This window comes from Nematolebias whitei, chromosome 14 (genome assembly GCF_014905685.2).
Source record: "Nematolebias whitei isolate Nwh7 chromosome 14, NemWhi1, whole genome shotgun sequence".
Taxonomy (NCBI): Eukaryota; Metazoa; Chordata; class Actinopteri; order Cyprinodontiformes; family Rivulidae; genus Nematolebias; species Nematolebias whitei.
Window position 1 is genome coordinate 45,831,638 of NC_056511.1, and position 3,788 is coordinate 45,835,425.

The 3,788-nt window shown below is 44.3% G+C and overlaps 1 protein-coding gene across 1 annotated transcript in view; it reads left to right on the forward strand.

Annotated features, from left to right (window-relative positions):
- Positions 1-3,788, forward strand: part of hlcs (holocarboxylase synthetase (biotin-(proprionyl-CoA-carboxylase (ATP-hydrolysing)) ligase)) — a gene marked incomplete in the record, with an annotated part of 49,493 nt that overhangs the window by 710 nt on the left and 44,995 nt on the right.

Here is a 3,788-nt window from a genome sequence, read left to right on the forward strand (position 1 = left end):
TCACAACAAACACCATGGGTTATCATACAACACATGTTCACAACAAAAAGGACTTCAGGATGTTTCTAAGAAAATGATGATTAAGCAGAAAACGCCAAAGCACATCACTCTTTGTTCTGTCAAAATAAAGACATAAAAACTACTGTGTGAGATTATAATATACACAATAAAACTCACTCAGAATTAAATACACATTACAAACTCTTTGCAACTAAATGTAGAACTTTTTGTAGACAAATCATAACTTTTTATACATGTTTTAGATGAGTTTTCTGTCTTACTGAGTAGTTCTTCCCATTTTAATTCACCAGTGTGTTGCTCCAGGTGTGAGATGGAAGGCATGAATATCTACCAGAGGAATGAAACAACATGGCCCTGCCTGAGATCTGCCCAATGACCAAAAACACAGAAAGCTTTCAGAATAACCTGAACCATCTTCTCCTTCCACTCATTTTGGCCAGCAGCCACAGATTTGACCTCTAGTTAAAGGATGAATGGGTGGCTAACTTGGTAGAGCTGTTGCCTTTCAGCGAGAAGGTTGGTGGTTCAAATCTTGAACGGGGGCCTTTCTGGGTGGAGTTTGCATGTTCTCCCTGTGCATTGAGGGGTTTCCTCCCACAGATCAAATACAGCCAGGCAGGACAGGTCATAGGCAGGGGCAGAAATAAGGACCCTTGTGGTCACAACCTTATTTATAAAGAACTGCAGGAAGGCGTTACATAGTTCACTTGAGGCTTCCAGGCAGACAGGTTGTGGGGCCTTCAGGACACGTAGCTCGTTATGATCAGACACGATAATGTCGGACAGGTGTGCTTTTTTTGGCCTCTTTGACAGTGTTCTGGTACTGATGTTGACAGTCCTTCAAATGGAAATAAAACCTGCAGCTGATCTATTTTCCATCTCTGTTCAGCTCACTCTTGTATGGCTGAACGAGTTCTTTCCTTGAACCAGGTTCATGCCTGGCTTTAGGCCGCACCAGTTTAGACGGAGCTACCGAGTCCAGAATAGAGAAGTCAAACCATGAGCTCAGCTGTTCGGTGTCTGCAGCAGAGTCAGAGGGAACACAGAGAAGGGTTAAAAACTCTACGTTGCTGGGTACGAGTAGGGCTGAGCACCGAACTTCAGTTCTTTAACGGCACAGACCGAACTGCTTCGGTCGGTGTATGGATCAAAATATGCATCTTCTTTCAGCAAGGGTGCCAGAAACATCCGTAATGTGGGGGGGGGGACACAATGATGCGTGTAGGTGTGTGTGCGCGCGCATGTGTGCGCAGGAAAAAAAAAAGGTGTTCACTAGTGAACTAAAAAGCAACATTTCACCTGGATCTCCTTTAATTCCACACATTTAAAACTTGTTTCTCACCAAGTTTGTGTAAATTCATCTGTGGGTTTAAAGACATTTTAACTTTAATACACTTTAACACAGAGCGTCAGGTCGACACTATTTGTCTTTATAGAGAAATAAAAACCATCACTGGACTTTTTTACTTGTGTTCAACACTCCTCATGTAAAGGATGTTTGTCATGAAGCTTGAGGACAATAAGGTGTGGGGGTTTAAACACATTTCAACTTTAATGCACCTGAACACACAGAGTCTCTTAAACCTGCAGCGTCTCACAGTTACTGCTGGGATAAGATGCTACAGACGCAGCTCCTCTTCTCTCCTCCCAACATGAATACATGTTGATGATCAAACACATACGTGGTTACGCCCACAGACGGGGTTCACATGGTTTGTAAGGCAAGCCTTAATATGCAGCGCACGACCGTGCACGGAATTTAAGAGCGTAAAGTTGCTCCATGTTTGACTGTAAGAAGAGAGGACCGCGGCCGCCTCCTCTCAGCATCTAAGTCAGCCTGTGGGTGTTACAGATCCTGAACGGCCCGATTCAAAATCACCACGACCGGACTCCTCTTGCACTGAGGACGGCTCCGTGTCTGGGATTTCAGCTGGTAAGTTTACGTTCGTTAACGTCACTGCAACTTAACACGTGCATCGGACGGTGGAGCACACATTTAGCTGTGTTTATAAACCAGCGCCATTCCTCCTCCGTGGCCTGACATCTGGGGGGAGCTTAGATAAGAACAGCCGTCCTGACATCTGGGGGGAGCTTAGATAAGAACAGCCGTCCGGTAAAAGTTTCATAAAAACACTGAGTCATCAGCCTCAACCGAGGTTTCTGTCACACAGAGGAAATTCAAATAACAGGAACTGGAAAAAGTCCCTCAGGATGAAAGTTTTGTTTGTCGGAGACTTCTGGCAGAAACCACGGCCTGCTGTCTGACAGATGGGGGGGACCCGGGACAGCGTCTTTAGGCTCTGAAGCTTCACTCTGTGCTGGTGGAGATGAAAGAAGTAGGAGGGGTGGGGGCAGATGCCTGCATCCAGGCCAGTGGCAGGTACCAGACAGCTGTCAATAGCATCCAGGAAACGCCGAGGCACAGCAAAAAAACGGAAATAATCAATTTGTTGTCTGGGAAATGGAAGTAGAATGGGCCAAGCATATCAACAAAGTCCGTGCTCAATAATCCAGGTATACAATGCAACAATTTTCAGCCAAGCATATCTTGAATTTCACCAGCCGGCCTCCACGTTTACCGCTGTAACAACGAAATCTCAACGGGTGGGGAGTGCAGGTGCCCGGAGGAGATGAGCTGGGACTCCTGACAGGAGCGGGGGTAAAGTTTTCTGTCCACCAGAATCAAACGCACTGAGATTGCCAATGACATGTTGAATATCCAGGAGAGATTGGTGATTGTACACAAGCACAGACTTAAAGCCAAGCACCAAACATAGGAAAAAAGCAAACCAAGCCAAGAGTGACAGACGGCCGGCTACACACTCTGGCACCATCTTTGAAACAATATATAACAGTCAGTCCGTAAAGATTGCTGAGAATGATTGTAGAACAATATGACAGCAGCACATTTAAGACAAATGATTAAAGAAGTAATCTGTAGTGCATACTTTCTTATTTGTTGCAGGTGGAGAAGTGTATCCCACAGCGTGTCCAGCAGCTTCAATGATGAATGAAACATTCTCTATTCGTGGACCACAAACGAGCGAGGAGCCCAACAGAGCTGTCCATTTGCTGAGGTCACCGCACACCTGATGGAAGAAACAACAACAGGCCACACATGAGTGAACTGCTCCATCACAGTTTGACCCGTGCAGGAGCAGAGTCAGAGCAAACAGGGACTTTATACGCAGAGGTTGTGGAACGCAGAACATCATACAGGGTTCTAACTGTAATACACATCCCTTATTCCACTGGAGCGTTTAAACAATGCTGAAAGAAATGAACAAATAAATACATGAATAAATGTCGGCATCTCAGTTTCTCTATCATGTAGATAAAACAGTCCACACCTGCGATATTAGCAGGTTGGAAAAGTTTTCAAAGAGGGCCCAAAATAGTGGAGAATTTTGAGTTAGCTGTGTAAAACGATGGATTGTACATCGTGTTTCCTGGGCTGACTGCAGCAATACTGAAGCAGAAGAGCTGAACACAAAGGGCCTGCAGGAGAAACAAACCTCTGGATGATTTTTAGTCTGCTACAATACTAGAAGGTTAGGTTGTTTGTCTACGTTTGAATTATCTGCTATATTAGGAATCGAAAAAAGTTAAGTCTGGTTCCCTGGACATTCAAAAAACAATTTTTTTTTTTTTAAGTTTCGTCTTTCATCCGAGAGACTTCCTCAGTCTGAGGTGCTGATACATATTGATACATATTATATACACATATAAACACACACACACACATATATATACAGTATATATATACA